The following is a 19280-nucleotide window of genomic DNA, read 5'->3' as shown; positions in this document are numbered from 1 at the left end:
AGATGAACAGTATCTGAAAGCCATCTTCTAAGAAAAAACAAGAAATCCAGCCAAGACCTGACATTGAACCTGGTAGATGCAACTAGCCTTTCAGCGATCCAGCTTCTGTTCACTAAAGCCTCTGCAGAAATGGTCTCAGTTGAAGGGTGGCTGTCGGAGAAACAGGGAGAAAAGTCTGAGATGTGCCAAATTACACAAGACCTGGGCTAAACATCAGTGGCAAAATCTGTGGGGATCTTGTCGAAATTGTTGGAATTGTGAACACAGAAAGATTTTGATCATTCAGTACCTTCTTTAAAGTGTGTGAGCGGCAACAGCTTCATTGCCAATGCAGTAAAAGCAAACCTAGACAGAAAAACCCCCACTTTCAATTATGGATTGGCCTCCCCCAGAGCCCGGACATTAAACTTTACTGAAGCAGTGTGGGATCATCTTAACAGAGCATGGAACAACAACACAGCTAACAATAAAGGAAATAAATAGGAATAAAGGAAAGCATACCAAAGACTGAAATTCAAGCTGATTAGAATTGTGTAAACTCGGTTTTTGCCTCATGTATTGTATTTCGACTTATATTTGCATATCTTTCAATAAATCATTGCTTTTATTCCAAATGTTCCTGGCAAAATATAAAGAAACGAGGAACGACTCTTTTGCATAGTGCTCTATTTATTATTATGTATTTTCATTAGTAGTATATGTATTATTATTATGTTTCAACAAATACAATCAAAATTATAATCAGCTTTATGCTAAAGTAAAAGAGAAATTTTATTTTTTCAATGGATCCAGTGAAGATGCTACTTTATACCAAGTCAGCTGGATGAAATAAGGAACTATTTTTTTTTTATCTTAAATATTAGTCAGTTTTTAAGTGGTGATTCTGGTGGTAATCACATTTTTTTCTGTGTTTTATCTCAGACAACTGTTCTGATAGTGTCTCCAACTTTGGTGCCAGGTTGAATCTAACCTAACCGACTACTAAATCAGAGCTGAGTGTAATGATGATTGACTCCAGCCTTTAGTCAGCATGTGTCACCCCTCTAGTCTGAAAGAAGCACTTTCTATCTACTAAGCTCGACTGGATTTTGATTACGCTTTGTCAGAAGATGACACAAGCTCTAACCACAGGCTGTTGACCTCTGAGTGATTACTGGCTGATTGCCCTCTCCATGGTTTCCTTTATAACGGAATCATTCAGGCTGAAATTCAAACCTTTGGATGCACAGCAATTGCTGGTTAAGTTTGGAATAAATTTCTGATCGTCTGAGATTGCACAAAGGGTTTTAAAGTACGCATAGCTTGGTAATGAGGAATATCTAGCAAGATATTTTGCCTAACCATCTTTACTTTGAAGAGCTTCTGTGGCTCCTTTATTTTGTTTACTGTTTCTCACTGCTCATCTTTTCTGTCAGTGCCCTCCTCTCACCCAAGCAGTCGGGGCAGATGGTCTCCCTCCTCTGGTTCTCCCAGAGGTTTTTGCCCTTTTAAAAGGGAGAAATTTTCTCCCTACTGTCGTCAAATCCTTGCTCAAAGGGTATGTTAGGTTTGTCTTGATTGTTAGATCTTTGGCATGGGATGGCGTGTTGTGAAATACATTCTGCAGGGAGACAGAGAGAGACTGGGCTTACTTACATATTCTGCTGACAACTTGTTAAAGGACAAGGGTGACAGCAGAGATGACAAGTCGTGGTATGATTAAGGTTACTGCTAAAATTCCAAGAAAAATACTGAATTCTTTGGGCAGAGGGAGAGGATTAGACTTTTTATTCATGTGAAGAGAGGGATGTCAAGATGCCTATAAAAGGGAAAATGCTGGACTGAATGTGTCCAAAAACCTAAACAAAAGTTGAAGTTGGAGAGGAGAGAAAAGAGGGGGATCATTGTGAAGCTGGGATTGGTGGATAATTCAACACTTCATTTGTATTCTGATGCCAGAATCTCATTGCACATGTCATGAAAGGACATGGTTACATATACACAGAAACCACACACAGAAAAATCATCCCCGGGCTGTTAGCTTCTAATTATTTCCCCCCCCCCAAAAAACATGCATTCTAAATCAAAAAGCCCTCCAGTAAATCAAAGACTTGTGTTATTCATCACATCATCACCACCAGCGCCCAGCATCAAAATATGGGAATGCATAGTAATCAGTTTTCTTTCTGTACATGCTGCTTGTTTACATATTCAAAGAAACTGTATGGGAAAAAATGTTGAGATAATTATCTCTTAGAGGTGGTAATTTGTTTATGTGTTTTCCAGAAATATTTGCCAACATGAGGTTTTAAACCTTTATATCAGTTTGTCTGAGCTGTAATCATTAGTGGAAATTACTCATGCTGTGAAATTAGAAACGTAAGATCAGACAGGCAATATTTTGTGCCGAGTATCACCGAGAATAACTCCAAGCGTGGATCCTGAAACACTTTGTGATTTGAAGCAGTGATGCATGCTGTTTTCATGTTGTGACATTGTTCTAATTTTTATCTACGAGGCCCCGAAAGACAAATTATTAAAATGAAAGTGATTCTACCCATTCCGTCCCAAGCCCCCTTTTTTTGTCCATTTAAACGCGATCGTGGCTCAAGAGTTGGGAGTTCGCCTTGTAATCAGAAGGTTGCCAGTTCGAGCCCCGGCTTAGACAGTCTCGGTCGTTGTGTCCTTGGGCAAGACACTTCACCCGTTGCCTACTGGTGGTGGTCAGAGGACCCTGTGGCGCCAGTGTTCGGCAGCCTCGCCTCTGTCAGTGCGCCCCAGGGTGGCTGTGGCTACAATGTAGCTTGCCATCACCAGTGTGTGAATGGGTGGATGACTGGATGTGTAAAGCGCTTTGGGGTCCTTAGGGACTAGTAAAGCGCTATACAAATACAGGCCAAATACAGGCCATTTAACTGCTTTTTTTCTGTTTTTGCCGACTCAGACTATGACTATGAACACACATGAAATAATTCTTCATCTGTTTTCCATATGAAGCATAACTTTGTTTTAGCCACCCAAACTTTTAATTATGATCCAGATTTGTATTATTATCTTTGCTTTTCCCATTCTATAAAGGATTTTTGCAATTATAGAGACTGCAGTTTGTTCATTTTGATGACCGGGCCTTTGGAGTACAGCAAACTCACTGTCATGGTCAAGAAACCAAACCAGTTTGAGACGATTTGAGCTTTGTGACAGTGACAGTTATGGGTACCCTGTCTCATAAAGAGATGGTCAGGGTCAGCAAAATGAACTCAGGTAGGCTGTGGCCCTGAAAAAATGCAATCCAGTTTTATTTATATGGCGCCAAATCACAAAAACGTTCACCTCAAGGTTGCTTTATCCATCCTAAGGTAAAGCCCCTACAATAATACTACCAGCTAAGGCACCAAAAGTGTACCGAGATTCATTACACCACTAAAATCAGCCTAAACTACTGATACAAGGCAGGATGGATCCATGCTTTCTTCTCGGTTACACCACATTCTGAGCCTACCATCTGAATATTGCAGCAGAAATCTTGACTCATCAGATCAGGCAACAGTTTTTCAAATCGTATGTTGTCCACTTTTAGTGAGCCCTCCTGTTTCCTGTTCTTAGTGGCACCGTTTGTGGTCTTTTGCTGCTAGGTCTTCTACTTCAAATGTCTGTCTGAGATCCTCTTCTGCATAACTTGATTATAACAAGTGGTTATTTCAGTTAGTCCTAACTTTCTAACACAAAATAACTCCTGCTCACTGGATATTTTCTCTTTTTCATTCTTTGTAAACCTAGAGATGACGGGGTGGGAAACTAGATCAACAATTTCTGAAATACTCTGGAATACTCTGACCAGAGATGTTGAAGTTTAGTATATGAGCAAAACTCTTGACCTTGACTGTTAAGGCGGCTTCTTTCACATAAAAAGACATGACTGGATAGGTCGAATGTAGAGTTACCTTAGATTTGTGAAATGGATGAATTGGTTTAGTTTTGATTGATTAGTTTTGAGCTTGAATTAACACTAACACACACTTTTCATTTAGGGGCATTGAGTGTTGAGATTACTACCCCTAAGGTCTTTCTCTTGTTGTGAGAATGGTTTCATCATTCACATTGATTTTTTTGAGTTATTTTCATACTTTAGTTATCACTCTGGGTGTAACCTTTTTTGTGCAGAAAGCTCTGAGCGTTTTCTGTCTCAGTACCCATCAATGAAGAAATTAGATTTGCTTCTAGGCAGGCAGCTATGTTTCAATATTATTTTGTTAAAGAAAATCTATGAAAATCTAAATCCAGCTTGTCATCAATTTGTGTTTGCAGACGGTTACTGAATGCGATGCATATTTATTTGCATTATTCATCCAAACAGGATTTTTTTTAACAATTTAGATTTGAATTTTATTTCTGAAAAATAAACCACAAGTATTTGTAGTAACCTCACCATATATTTTTTACAGGTTCATTGTGCAGTCACAAACAAAAACACTTTTGTTTTTTTCTGAATACACCTTGCAGTTTTTACCACTTTTTACCCTGCAGTGAACTTTGTTGGCAAACCTTTTCAGTCCGTTTTCTCCATATTTTATTCACTTCCCCTCAGACATTTTTTTGCCTAACCTTTGCATACAGAACCTTGCTTTTTCAGTAAAAGCTATAGATTTGTTCAGTTACCATGCAGGTAAAAATGTATTTCCCTATTATTTCTGAGTACTCTGGGATTTTGTTGATACCTTTGACTTGAATGAAAGAGACCATTATGAAGTGAAAACTGTGTCTGTAGACCAGTGGCCTACAGTAACTTTGTTATCAGTGTGCTCATGCAGTTCTTGAGGAATCAGACAGTGTGAAATTGCACGATGGTGAATGTTGAGGCTCAGCTTAGAGTTTGTGTTTATCAAAACTCTTATGCTAGATGTACTGGACTAGAACCACAGACTGGCATCTCTTTACTTTTATTATTATTATTATTATTATTATTATGTATGACTTGGAAAAAAAATTATGACACAAGACCAAATATGAATTTTACCTGGGGAGTTCTGACACTTTTTTTCTATTACATGCTTTTTACACTTTAGGTAAGTAATCTATGCAGTGATCATTGCGGTGTAGGTTATTCCCAATGTCCCAGATGTAATTTGCAACCTTCATTTGAAATGTTTGCTCCTTTGGCCTGGTGTAGACAATACTGAAATAAAATCTTTTCTATCAATATTTGTCCCTATTCTAACTTCATTATATAGCTTTTGGTTTTCTGCTTTGAATCTCTATAAATTATCCAAGATTCTTTTAATACCCACAGATTAACCAGTCTGTGAGGTCACAGGCGAGTACACGGCACATCCAACGTGAACACCACCACAGGCTTACTACATCAGCAGCTGTCTAAGCCATCCCTTGCATCTCCTTACAACAGACACAACATTATGTAAGCCGTTACACACATATACGCCAGCATCCAGATTGAAAGAATTGGTTCGGCACTCGCAGGGTGCAAACGAGGTGCTGATGGGAAAGCACACGCAGACAGTGTCATATAGCCTACAAGGCATTAGGATGATGAGAGAACTGTAACATGTTGGAGGTATCCAGCACAATATCCTATTCATCTCTCTACCCATTCTATATTTTCATAGAAATATTGCCCGCGCACTGGGAACAGGAAATGTGGGCCGAGAGTCTGCAGTGAGTCTGAGCAGGAAGCTCTGAGGTTTCATTCCACAAGTCCCTGCAGCCAGGCGTAATTGGCTTCCACATTCCTCCAAGGATTACCACTCACTTCTTATTTGTGTTTATATATAAAAAAATTAAAACATTTGCTTTGGCTCCCTTAATTACGCTCAGTGTCAAAACAGACACTGTTTCCACTTGCCTTGTTTTTTTTCTTACATTGGGTGAAATAATAAACAAGTGAGTGGACATTTCAGCTCTTATTGAACACATCCAAAGGTTTTCTATCTGTTTTTATGTGTAAGCATCGATGGAAGGCTACAATAAACAACCTGGAGATATTTTTATTTGTATATTTTATTTACAAAAATAATACCAAAAAGAATGTATATCATTGCTCGTAATATAGGAAATATGAAATATTTTGTGTGAACTCAAAAACTTGAAGCTTTGGCCATGACACCGTCTGCAGTTGGGCAAACGTAGCTGAAGCAGTGAGAAACCTGACTGTGTGGAATCGGGTATGACTTTTACAGATTTGTCAGTCTAATCTGCCGCTGTGTGCAATGACTTCCTCCGGCTCCCCAGAGCTATTGTCTATGAATGAATATGGACTTCTTTTATTCCACGGGTGTGCCACCTGCCGGTGCGTCACGGCTCCTCTGACCAATCCCGCCGCAGTGACTCTCCGTGCGCCCTTGGAGATCCCGCGGTGCTCCTGACATCGCCGCCCAATCCACGTCTCGGTGACAGTAGAAGGTGCCGAGCCCCATTAGCTTAGTACCGTTAGCGCTTCAGATGTGATTAGATTGGACTGCCGTACTGCTGATATGCCAAACATGGACGCGTGACAAGTTTCCCTGGATTGTCTTTTCCTCATCTACTTCTGCCGCTTTTGACCGCGCACGCATCCGCAAACGATGTGAGGTAGGTGTGCATAAGACAAAAAGCGAAAGTTTGGGAAATATTTTGTCAAGAAAAGTATATTTTTACACCCCCACAAACGTGCCGCGTTTTTCGTTTTTCGTCCCAAAACGCTTCACTTTGAAGTTCCGGAAAATCTGAATAAAATTACATGCGCTTGTTTCCAAAGCGAACACATTATATACAGGATAGCAATGCGGGTTCGATTGAGATCTGCTTTTGTTTTGATGCAAGTTTGAGAAAACAAGTGCCACTGCCGTCCGCCGGCTCAGCATCCATGCCCAACCCTTCGCGCTCTTCACGTCTGTCCTGTAAAAAGACGACGTGGCTTCTGAAGCGTTATGCTTTAGTAAAGTTGAAAATCATAAATTCCTATCATGAGCAAAATCTTGAATTACCAGAAGTTCGACAAAAATCTCCAAAAAGAAGCACATTTTCACCAAAAGAGGTCGTCCTTAATGCGCAGCGTGTTCTTCGTCTTGTGGCACATTCACATTATTTGCTTTCCTAATATAAAGAATTTGTTTCTGTATTGCTGTGGTCCGGGAAGCAAATTAATAGCATTATTATATGGCAATTGGAAGGCATTTATTAACTCGAATGACTGTTTATTTATGATGTCCATAGATGGCAATGTGAAGGAATGTTCCCTCTCAGTGAGGGAACATTTGACTTTACACTGGATAATGAGTAAGAACAGAGGCAATGGCATCTGTGCCATAGTGCAAATATTTTTCTTTTAGTCCACTGCAGCAGTTATTCATCACACAAACCAGAATGTGAGTTTGACAACACAGTAGCTGTAAAGAAATGACAGACTCCTATACACTCTGTGATTCCTTTACAGTTTTTGTAAACCTCGATAGTTTTAATACGTTGCACATATCAACACTACCAGCATGTTTTTTATATCTATATATCAACAAAACCATTGTTAGGGAACAGTGCGTCAGGTTCCGTATTGTGCTGAATGCTGGGTCGGTGACAAGTCTGTTAAAGGGTGAACAGGAATGTGTTGCGATGATTATGACTTTCCATTGCCTCCTTTGTTGAGAAATGCAGCGAGGACATTCACAAAAGAGAAAAAAGACACATGAGAGAGAAGGTGAACAGCAATAGAGCTTTCACTGTGTGATGTATTGTTTGTGGCCCGGTCAATATTGGTTGACTAATATTTTTTTCAGGCTTTCCTCTCTTGATCGATGGTTTTGTTGTGGACGGTGCTACTGTTGTATTGATCATCATTATGACTTTTCCAAATAGGCTGTGGGTGGAGGACAGTACTACTGATCCTGGCGACAGGTCTAGATGGCTCTAAAGAACATGAAAATGTCTTAGCTTTTATCTTCTACTCCTGTTGTTCTGCTCATACCGTAGGTTCCAAACTTGTTGATATCTACTGATATAAAAAATAAGATGTGAGGTATTACAAGTATTTATAGGACTGATGTGAGGTGATAGTCTTCTATCGTTGGTAAGCAAAAGTCAAACTGTTTCCCTCCACTAAGTTTGATCATTAGAAGGAGTGGCTTGGATTTACTTTTTGAGAGTTTAATGATAAAATCAATGCTTCGTTTATGCCTGTTTGGCAATACCTCAAGCGTAGAATCAACACGGGAAACAGTAACCCAGGCTGCGACTTCCTGTAACAAAACTGTAAATATGCTGCACAAATCCATACAACAAAAGCGGCAGATTTCTACACAAATCCCCATCTAATCCATTTCAGTTGTTCATTAAAGTGTGCCAGATGTTTTAAGCAATGACTGGCACAGACAGTGGTGCATATGTATTAAAAAATGACAGGCTGCATGAAAAACAAGTCAAATCAAGTCAAGTCAAGTTGGCTTTATTGTCACTTCAACCATATACAATTTAACAGTACACAGTGAGGTGAAACAACGTTCCTCCAAACAAACAAACACAAGAATGCAGAATACTAGATGAAATAAATAATTTATGATTCAGACAAAGGCATCAGTACAAGAGTAAAACCCTGAGGCTGCAGTGTACTTTGACTGGCACCACCAGGCTACTTTTAGAGCAGAAAATAGGAGACAGTGATGGGTATTTTACAGGAATCAGCTGGCCAAACAGACTGGCTAACTCCCCCATTGGGTTTCATTAGAGCTCGTCTTGATGTTAAAGCCTGTTTAATCCACTTTCACAGCCACACAGACCACAACAGAGCAAAGAACAGTGTCTATCTTTAGACAGCACATGGGCAGAAACTTTTTCATCTCAGTTCAATTATTAAAACAATAACACAAATTCCTTGTAGCTGGCCTTTAAATGTCTCAGTTTGAGAGGCTCCCTGGGCAAAACTGTGTGCTTCTGGTAATCACTGAAACCGATGGGACCGGCGTTTTCAGCTTCAGATAGAAGGGTGTCAATCAGTGCATGCTCAGTTATCTTATCCATAAACAGCTTTGCACTCCTTCTTGCATCCCCCCTTGTTCCTCCTGTGGGTAGATGGGCTGCTGCAGGGTGTGATTACGGTAAAGCCTTATGAGGTGAGTGCTTTGCCTGTTTGTCTTTGTCTCTGCTCTCTCTGGGCAGCTACTGTTGTTGTCCCAGGTTCATAGCGCCTGTTTTGCTTCAGAGACTCAATGCTGGGAAGACACTGGCTTCAGATACCTAACAGGCAGCTTGACATCTTTGACATTTAAAGCAGAAATATATATATATATATATATATATATATATATATATATATATATATATATATATATATATGTATGTGTGTGTGTGTGTGTGTGTGTGTGTGTGTGTGTGTATATATATATATATATATATATATATATATATATATATATATATATACACATATACATATATATGTATATATGTATATATATTTATTTATTTTAGGGCTGCGCTGCAGTTATATTGGCACCTAATGCAAAAAGCATATTTTTAACCTAGTGTTTATTTGACAGCTCTTTATAGTTGGTGGCAATAAAGTGCCTCACTTAAGGCCTGGCAAAAATGCTGCTGTATGTTTACCTTAGGATATTGTGCATGTTCAGCACACAACTATACACACCTAACTCAGGATAATGCAGGTGAGGAATAGTTCAAGTGTCGGGCATTAGCCAGGAAAAGAAGAGTGGTTTATAGAGCTAGAGTGCAGATAGTTTGTGTTGTCTTTAGGTTTACAGGTGAATGTGTCAGCTGTAAATATTGCTCTGAGAGTCACTTGGTAGTTGTGCGGTACAGTAGAGTGTTTTCATACTTGTTTGCAAATGTTTGCAAACGTGCTATGATGCACTCAACTTTTCTCTGAATTTTTCGTTTACTTCCTCTGTAATATGTCACTGCCTCTTTTATACCCTCTGACTCTCTTCACAAAGCAAAACCTCACTTGAGGGAATTCATATTCATGACTAATTGCTCTCTTATGTCTGCTTTCTGCCAGTTCCTGTCAGATAAGTCAATAACTAGTTATCCTCCATCATTTTCTGGGGAGGTCCTGCGGGATACATTCAAGGCAAAGGATCGCTTTACTGTACGCATAGGGAGTGAGAACAATAGATTAGGAACACGACAACAGCCAGTAATAGAGTGCCAGAGCGATGTGTACGCTGTGAGTCAAAAGCTGCAAACAACAAGTGGCCCAGTTCAAATGTTGGAGAGTTGTGACTGGTACAGAAAAGGAGAAATTCTGACAATGACGGATGTTTGAATTCACACGGACTCAAACTCTCATCACATGTCCCTTTGTTCCAATTAATGTTGTTGCCATTGAGGCCTTGTTTATTATTCTGAGTTAATATGCTTTCACATGGTATTGATTACAGTAAAAATTGCTTTGTAAATGAAACTCTAACATACAGCGGTCTTTCGTTTCCTCACTGCAGAACGGTTTTGCAGTAGCTCGTGAACATTGAAGTATACGCAGACCGAATCAACAATACGCTCCCTATGCTCATTTGAGCTGATGTGAGCCCAATGGTTAGTCATCCTATTAAAGTCTGGTTTGCCAACTAATAAAATTTTATGTGGGGATTGGTATTTCCATTTTCAAGTGTTAATAAGATGGCAATTATCCTCTGTTTACACATTTGTTTTAGCTTCAGTTTCATAATGCTCAACAGCTAATAACTCTGAGATAAACAAATGCAAGACTCATTTAGAGAGCAGATTCGTGATACGTGTGATTTTGGGTGAAATGCTTTGATGTATGAGGAGTACGTGTCAGTTAGAAGAATGAAAGGAAAAAATGTGAAATGCTTAAACTTTGAGGAACACAACAAAACTCAGAGATAGTGTATTCAATAATCGTAAGAGACAGTGCATTTTTCTATTACACAAAAGAGTGCCTGGATGTTTTAAAGGTAGCTTTCTTTGATCGTTTCTCTTTTGTTCCCCACACCGCTGGATTTTTCAAAGACCACGCCCTCTCGCATTTTCCAGACAATGCAGCACTCATTGTCTATTTTTTATCAAAAGATCTAAAAAACCTACATATGATGGTGTAAATTGTCAAAATTACCACCTTAAATGTTCAGGCTTATCAAACATATTGTCTGACATGCCGAAGAACGCTACTTCTCATCATTAAGGCGGCACTATGTACTACACAGCTTGCTGTTATGGAGTATGATTACAAAGTGACAATGATTTCTGTCAGCAGGGTATTTTATACAATTTTTCAGACTGCGGGAATACCACTCACTGTGTCACAATCCAGTGCTTTTCCTACTTTAATTGCAATTGCTTTTATTTTGTTGTTCTTTACAGATAAAAACGGAGTTTGACTGTGCTCTCAGAGGCAAAAGACCGTAGGAAGTTGGACACTTTTATTTCCTTTCTCATAAACGTACAAATATTTGTCCTGTAGAGCCAAAAGGGTCATCTGCTAATGGACCGGGCAGTTCTAGCTTCCCGTCCCTCAGCAGTTTTTACTGCACTTATAGTACAGTAACATCAAGTTGCTCTGCACTTATCTGTCTGCTCCACCCTGCTGCACCATGCACAAACACGGCGCAAAAGACACAATCACACAGTTGTAGCACAACACATGAAAAAAAATTAGAGTAAAATTGACTTTTTGCAGACATTTTGACTTGTCACACTAGAGAAAACACAGGTGAATTGCTGCTTTACCTGTCCCATCGCTTACTGAGACAGATAATGGAACTGAGTCACCTGTGCTTTTCCTACTGTGACAAGTCCAAATGTCTGCTGTGAAAAAGTAAAACTCATGCTGGGCTGGAATGAAACAAGTGCATTTGAATGCACCAACACGACCACTTCTTCTATCATTCCCCTATCGTTACCTTAAGACCACCCCCCCACGACAATGATAAGCTACTAATGGCATGCTGGGGTTGAAGTAATGCTATTATACATAATAATAAGCGGATGATTTACACATGCTATTAAAACACTTATGTAATAAGGCTAATCTATATGATTCAGTGTGAATATTTTTTTTTTGTGAGAGATGTAAGTAAAGAGAAACATGTGGTACAACAAAAAATGCCTTATTAATTCTTCTAGTCTTATATATCACGTAATATGCTCAGGCACTCGTATTTCTGGAAATTGTAATGATGCCTTTTCATTATCAGAGATGATGTCAGAGAAAGCACAACATGTCACAACATGGATCTCCTAATTTAAAAGTAGATGGGGAGCGTTTAAAGTCTAATCATTCCAACACAAAGTTAGATGAGACCATGCTTTGTGATTTGGTTCCTGTCAAGATGAGTTTGTCAGACTTTATCAGTAAGTAAGTTCTTTTTAGGATTTCACCATGAAATGTTTTAGCACATTACAACTGAAAAAATGCCTGCTGCACTTTTTCATTTGTGTTTTATCCAGTTGTTTGTCTCTGTCAGTCTCTCTCTTGCTTTTGTAATCCAGCTCTTGAGGCTCATATTAAGTGAATCAAATTGTTTGCAAGGCACTCAGCTTGAATGCTTTTTCAGGGAAGACCTTGCATATTTCAGCAAGACAATGCTAAACTATATACTGCATCTACTACACCATGTGGCTTTGTAGTAGATGAGGTGCTGAATTGGTCTGCCTTCATTTCATATCTTTCACCAGCTGAAAACATTTGGCACATTATAAAACAAAACATAATACAAGAAAGACACAAGGCTGTTGAGCCCTTATCAGACAATTTCCAAACATCGCCAACTGGTCTCTTCAGTTCCCAGATGTTTACAGATGGATGTTAAATGAAGAAGGGATGCTACACAGTGGTAAATGTGGCCCTGTCAAAACTTTTTTTTCTTTAAGTTCAAAATGACCATTTTTCTTTCTGAAAATGGAACATTTAAAACATCTGATATGTTTTCCATGTCTATTGTGCAAAATATATGGGTTTATTGGATTTGCATATCATTGCATTATGTTTTGATTTACATTTTACACAGTGTCAGAACTTTTTTGAAATTGGGGTTGTAACTCAGATGTGTTTCATCTTCATTCATCCATCAGAATGTGTCTTAAGCTGCTTTACATCTATGATGTACCTTGGTTTTTCTCTTTCATTTAACACCTGTTGTGCAATTAAAACAAGGCGGATGATCTTCTACCAAAGTTGAACTCATAAAAACTACTCAAGGAGCAACATGTGGCATAAAAACAGACAGTGGCAAAAAAAAGTTTTAAAAAGGTCACACGGTGATCAACAGCATTTCTTAAAATCCTGCACCTGTGTTCATCTTGATGTTGTGATTTTTAAGAGTAGTGTCAATTTGAATAGACTTTCTAACTCTGGTTGATTTTTGTATAGTTTTGATTGCATAGATATGATACTATGGGCTATTAAACAATTTTCTAGAAAAAGAAGAAGAAGAATGTGTTAATAGTTTTCCTCAAACTGAGTGTTGAACTTCTGTTCTGTTTATGCAGCTTGTCATGAAATCATCTGTTCTTCTCCATCCATCAAGAATTTGAGCAGATGCTGCAGTCATGCTTTATGGATCAAATGTTGTGTTACGGTTATTACATAGTGTTACACACCAGTTTTTGTTACTCATTAATTTGCCCTTTTTTAACTGCACTTCAGCTGATGATTATGTTGCCTCTGGTGTAGCTTTACACCCGTCTCAGTATTATCATTCGCTGGAGTTTGCACCAAACGTTAAAATTAAAAATGTTGTGCTCAAAGTCAAGTCAAATGAAACGCTCTTCATGACACTTCTTTATGTTTCCCCTGAAGCAGGTCTAAGAGTGGCAATTTATGCCATTTTTGAAAGGCGCTTGATCCAGTGCCTGTCTTTGAATCTACCTTTTTCGTCTGGTTGATTGGCATTTAAATAAGAAACAGTCAGTTGCAGAACTTGTTCGAGGGTAGGGCAAAATGTATAGCATGCCCTTGGGCTAAACTCTGTAGAGGGGAATTAATTGAAGCCAACAAGGCCCTCAGCCTTCAGGCATTTTGGCATTTGACTCCAAAGCAACAAAAGCGTATTTGTATTTGTTTCCTTAGACTTTTGCCAATTTGTTTTACTGTCAGCGAGCTGCTTAAGAAGTGTTTGGTTCGATACTTTATTATTTTGTACTCCATGGTGAGTTATTCTTATTGGACAAGTTGAAAGCTGAAGCTGGAATTAGAGAAGAGGGACACAGATGTGCAATGCTTTATGGGGATTTCACCTTCTTCTTAATGGAAAGTAGCGCACATCCTTTCCTGAAGCGAGGGAAGTCAAATAAGCCTAAAAGTTAATGCAAATGATTCCTACAAGTGCTTCCACTTTAGTTGATTACAGAGTCAGCGTTGGAACAAACTGTGCTACTGCGCCCTTTGTCTGCAATATTAGGATAATATGGCACTGAAATGAGTACTATATATTGCTTTCAGAATGGTAAAAAAAAGCATGTTTCAAAAGTAGAAAGACAGGGATTTATCCAGCAGCAAGATAATGACCTTTGGAAGAAACGACTTGTGGTGAGTTTAAATGATCAAACACCAACATAGTCTGTGGGCGTTCAACCCCATCCTGCTGGCTATGAGCTGGAAAGGACAAAAGCAAAACAGACTAAAAGTGCAATAGGGTAGGAAGTATTGGTTTAACTTTTCGGTGAGTCATTTATATTGGAGATGTTTTTTCTAAACTTTCCCCCCATTAATGACAAGTTTTGATACCTCAATATATATCTTTAAAGACATGGTTTGACTATTAGAATGGTAAAAGAAAAAAACTTCTGATGCAAACCTTGTCAGAAAAGAGCTTCAAGGGTTACTACAAGGTGACCCTGATTTTTTAAAAAAAAGGAAAAGCAATACATTTTCTTTTAGTATCATAAGACATTGCATTGCATGAATTTCAGTAGCCCCAACAGATTTTTCTTGAATGCACAGCCACTAAAGTTTAGTGAAAAAATAAAAATGTAAGCTTTACCTTTGTGTTTTTTTTTCTTCAGAAGGTAATAGAGAGCAACAGTACTGATTTAGTGTGGATCAGGGAAAGCCTACTTGCCCTTGCTGGTATTTTCACTCCTCTACCTTTTGTGGATGGTGCAGTATAACTCTTTAACATCTACCTGGGGATTACTTCCACTTAGCAAAGTGATAATAATCTCAAGGCCATTGCAGGAATGTGTGTAACTTGGCATGACATGAAAGCTTTGTTGGAGAAGTGCAATGACATGAATCACTGGACAAGGCTTTAGGAGCAGTCGTCTGTTTTTTTGGGCCTTTATCAGCTGTGGACACCCTTGGCAATAGCAAACACTGGGCACACACCTTATCAAACATTTTTGCCACAGAAGAGTTGGAACATTATTTGTGTAGCCTTGGATCTAATTTCAAGTTCCACAGATTCTAGAGGTCTTACAGAAATGAAGTGATGTGAGGGAGCGCCAGACAGCCATAGTACATTAAATTTAGTGGTGTCTTTAGGATGATGAGCAGGCCAGGAACAACAGAGGATTGATGGAACTGCAGAGCGAGTCTCCATACAAGTTTTTTGGCAGGGTAATGTTGGTATTAAAAAAGGAAACTGTTTATTGGCTTGGTACCCTCTGTGTTTCTATGAAATGTAATCATAACCTAGGGCGAACATATTTATTGCATACAGAGGCAACACAGTGGACTTGCAGGAGTTGATTATTTATCAATATTCTGTCAGCTAAAAAAATAGTGTAAACATGAAAATTCAATGGTTGAATCACGGTTGATTTATACATCTGGATTCCTGGCATGAGTTCAGTTTAAATCTCTTCAAATGAAAGAGGCAACAGAGAAGACAAAGGACACTATGGGCTTGTGTAGCGGTGTAGCGGGGCTGGCAAAAGCACAAAGGAAGGCGCCATCTTTGGTTTTAGTTTGGGAATTTTGCTGCTTCAAACAAACCTGTTTGCGCTGAGCAGGATGAAGGAGCACAGCTGATGTTGTGTTCATATAGATTAGGAGGCACAGTGCAGATTTGCCGTTGCCTTTTTGGCATGACATTGCATCTCAGCCATTCTTTATTACAGCCAAATATTTGCTCTCATATAGATGAACTTTTCTCACATTCAAAACAAATCGCACATATCTTCACACGTATCATGCTGCCTCCGTCTCAACTGCGTGACTGAAGCTGGTCGAAAACACGAAGGGCAGGCAACGTTACCTTTGGATGAGTTAGCAAGCTATCAAACAGCACGTTTAAAAGTCAATCCAAAAAATGTTGGCTTACATCTTCCTTCATTTGAAGTTTGTTTCACTGGTTTCCCCCCTTCTGTTTTCTGTTTACACACTACCAGTGGAGCGGAGGAGATGCTGTCCTGCTGCTGATTGCGATCACAACACTGTGAATGTGTGTTTGTTTGTTGTGATTAACGCAAAAGATTCAGGACTTGTATGATCGTTTAATTCATATTTATATTTTGGAAGAAATGCAGCAGACTTTATTGTAGCAAGTGTTACTTTGGCAGATACAGACAACTATAGGAGTAGGAGTTGCTCTGTGCGCTTACTGAGATCTACTGACTTAAACAATTATGTTTACACTGGCACTGTTTATTTTTTCTGCAAATAAATTATTCTGCCATACAGCAATTTGTTAAATACTATTAATTAAAATATAATTGTGCACGTAGCTTTGAATAATAATAAAATAATAAACTATTGGAAGCGCGATAACAGAAGGCATTCTGCTGGTAGGGTGAGTTGTTGCAGTTCTTCTTTCGAGAGTTCACATATTTCATTAAAACGGCGACATATTGTCGATGACCCCGAGCACTCCTGAAGTTTTCTTCCAGGCGGAGCCACCTTTTTGTTCTTTCTTGCTGTTCATGTTTACTTAACAGCTCTTTTTTATCCAGATTAGTCTCACTAAAGCTCTTTAAAATAATCTCATTAAATCTCATTTTCAACTGAGCCACGAAGGGGGCAGTTAAGAGTTTGCAGTCATCTTTTTCCTAAAGCTCCTGTCGTTACATCAGTCGCATCCTGCTTAATCCTTAATCTCCAGGGGAGATGGATACCCCTGTGACCTCTTTGCTGTCTCTCTGTTTATTATTTGTACTTTGGCTATCAGGATCTGAGGTGATATAATAAGTTAACAATGATCGACCGTTCTTTGGAGTGCAAGTGAAACACAGTCTGAGTAATTTCCCTGGTTTGGTAATGACCCCGTTTATTGTGTCTCAGCTTTGGACAGGAGTTTGAGCAGAGTGCTTTGCTTTCCATATATCATAATCAGGATGTGGCAGAGGTTATTTACATTGTTCACAATCCAGTGTTTGGGCTCCTTCTTAATTCCGAGTTTCACTTCCAAGAACTATCCTGTGCTAATGTGAAGAAAGTTAATCACATTACTGCCAGACCTATGTGTTTTAATTGCTAGTGGCTGGGTACAATTGGGATTTAAACCACTTGGCCTGTGCTGTAATGCTTTGTTAGTGAACAGTAACATTAACAATGCAGGAATACTGAGAGCTTGAGACTCTGTAGACAATTGAAATTCCTCATGTGTTTTGACTCTTTCAGTCTTTGCAGCACCAGGTGTCTAAAGCAAGATTTATTTGTCTCACCGCTGAATGTGTCTAAGAGCAGCCGAAGGGTGAAATGCGAAATCTGTCAAAATGCTTAAAACAAAGTTGTGTTCTAATCAGGTTATTTATGTGAAACAGATTGTCCGGGCAGATGTTTTGGATGCTCCGGTTTACAGAATAATTATCTTAGTACAGGAAAATGTGCAGCCCTGCAACTTTTGAGAGCATGTGCTGATTCAAGCAGTATTAAACTTTAATGCATCTTGTAGAGATCTGTCACACAGTGTATCAACTTCTCGACTCTCCTGCACAAGGCTGTAGTGTGTACTTTTATTAATGCGTGTCTGCAGAGTACAGTGCAAGTGCTTGACGGGACTAAAATGGCCTAACCAAACAAATTCATTGAATCTTACTTTATTTGGGTGTAAGAGAGAGTGAGAGCTTCAAGAAGAATTCCCTTTGTGTCCTTATGGTTCAAAGAGCCATGGAAAAAATGAAATGACAATTCATGGGGCAGATGTTTGCATCCAAGGCAAGACATTCTTCCCCTGGAGCTGCAGTCACTTTTCTTTGTTTTGCAGAACAAATTTGAAAACATGACTGCTGCCAAAGCATAAACATTTTCTGTTAAGTTATGTAAGTTTGTTATCATTACTTCCCCGCCACTGGAATGGCAACAATGTAATACCTCAAAAGAAATAATTACTATGTTTCTGTCTCTGCTTTTGAGCTAACAATATGCCACGGGTGATAAAAGTAGTAAGTGTCCGGCGAGTCAGAAAAGAAAGTTTTAGTGTGTCGTAGCGTTGCTGAGTCACTGCTTTGAGAGTGTGCACTTATTAGGAAATTTTTGGGGCTGTTTTTAATAAATCTCTTGCTTAGCTCTTCGTTATTTTATTTACCTCTGTTGTGCTATCTTTAGTCTTTGGAGATCTTCGTGTCACAGTATTTTTTCATAGTTGCATAATTCAGAGGAATTTAGGGAGTGGAATAAAAACCCCTCATCTCTTAATAATCACTGAATTTATTTACTCCTAGAGTGCTACTGGGGGCATCCTTTTCCTGGCTTATTTTTCTGGTTCACAGACTTACAGCATGTACTTCTTCTTCTTATCTTTCATGCACATTTCACATTGATCCCCACTCTTCCCAGTTCCTCTGTGCAAAGGCACCATCCCTCAGCACCACTAGCAGGTCTCGCTGCTGTAATGGTATGAGCGTGTTCACACTCAATGAAAGCAACAGTGCAAGGGACAGGATGTGGCCCAACTTAACACAACACTTGTCTGAGCAGCAGGGTCATTTGATCTCTGCTTGTGCTTCATCCATCAGAATGACACATGCAAATAGCCTGGTGTACATCCATAAGCCCTCTACACATCACTGGCTCCTGGTCATAAGTCTTGCCTGAATGTGGCTGTGTATTTTTAAACTTTTTGCCCCCGGAGTTGTGAAAGATTGAAAGAGCTACCGTCATGTGCCACCCTTTATATTAAGCTAGTTAGAATACATAAGGAAAAAAAAGATGGTATGGTGTACTGGAGATTTACATTTTCCCATTTGATAACTCACACATGCTCTTTTTTGGATCATGGCAGAGATTGTATTGTATTGTGTTGTATCTTTATTTCAGACATATACAGAAAAAAACAATATATACACAAGTACACATACTTGCATTTATAAATACGAATATATATGTAAGTAAAAGGTACAAGGAATAGAAGATATAATATTTGTGAACTCTCCTTGAAGTAGCAACTAGAATAGATGGACTC

At 39.0% G+C, this 19280-nt stretch overlaps 1 protein-coding gene across 1 annotated transcript in view; it reads left to right on the top strand.

Annotated features, from left to right (window-relative positions):
• The first annotated feature begins 6200 nt into the window (after positions 1 to 6200).
• The window catches only part of chrm3a (cholinergic receptor, muscarinic 3a), an 81425-nt gene continuing 68345 nt past the window's right edge, over positions 6201 to 19280 (top strand). Inside the window, exon 1 of the mRNA XM_082556791.1 lies at positions 6201 to 6561. The gene's annotated coding sequence lies outside the window, so the exon portion shown is untranslated. The remainder of the gene's footprint in view (positions 6562 to 19280) is intronic.

The sequence above is a fragment of the Aulonocara stuartgranti genome (genome assembly GCF_965226115.1).
Source record: "Aulonocara stuartgranti genome assembly, chromosome: 13".
Taxonomy (NCBI): domain Eukaryota; kingdom Metazoa; phylum Chordata; class Actinopteri; order Cichliformes; family Cichlidae; genus Aulonocara; species Aulonocara stuartgranti.
The sequence above is the reverse complement of the archived record's forward strand: the minus strand, read 5'-3'. Positions and strand labels throughout refer to the sequence as shown.